Consider the following 849-nt stretch of genomic DNA (forward strand, 5'->3'; position numbering starts at 1 on the left):
ATTGATGTGCCTGGCTCGCCCATACCTGACTGATAATAAATCTTTTGGTTATTACTGTTAGGAGAGGATGATATGAGTACGAGTAATACTTAACGAGTAAAACAGCCACAATTGTTTAGTTTGCTATATTGCTCGTAATTGTTAACTGTCTGTAGACAGTATTTTGCTTATTTTTTGTCATGTATTGTTATTTTGTAAACAGCTTTGCTGCTTTTTCTTTCATGTACAGTATGTCATTGATAAGGTTGATGGTCTTGTAAGATTTATCACATTTTGTGTTACTCTGAGATTATAAAATGACATACAGTTAAGCAATATCACACGAGGAAGAGTGTTTCCCCGAATATCAGCTCCATTGAAAATCTTTATTGAACTGTAGTATAAAATTAATATAACAAGAAGTACATTTTGAGTGAGTTTAATATTGTATTTATTTTCTCATTTTGCTTGATGAAGAGTCCAAACAAAGCCACAGCAGAACAGTGTCCTACAAGCAACACATAGCAGCCTTATATTGAATGATTCACTTTATTCCTCACTGAATGAATCTGTTTGAATGAATGATTTAATGTCTTAAGCCCCGTTCACACCGCCAGCGACTTTTTCGCTGTGTGTCGCTTGTAGCTGGCAATTGATGCTAGTGGGCGTTCCCACTACTGGTTGCCTAGTTACCCCGTAACACTCCACTACAGCAGATGAATCACGTGCTCTCCACTGACTTCACTCCCATTGGTTGTCGCTCGCGCAATTCGCTACTTATTTGCATAAAGTTGAAGAATTCTGAACTTTTGTCGCTTGACTCGCATCGCTTGACACGCCCACATTCCGTCGCCAACGGTCACTGTCGCC

Source organism: Sinocyclocheilus anshuiensis, unplaced genomic scaffold (assembly GCF_001515605.1).
Source record: "Sinocyclocheilus anshuiensis isolate Anshui unplaced genomic scaffold, SAMN03320099.WGS_v1.1 scaffold1838, whole genome shotgun sequence".
In the NCBI taxonomy this organism is placed as follows: domain Eukaryota; kingdom Metazoa; phylum Chordata; class Actinopteri; order Cypriniformes; family Cyprinidae; genus Sinocyclocheilus; species Sinocyclocheilus anshuiensis.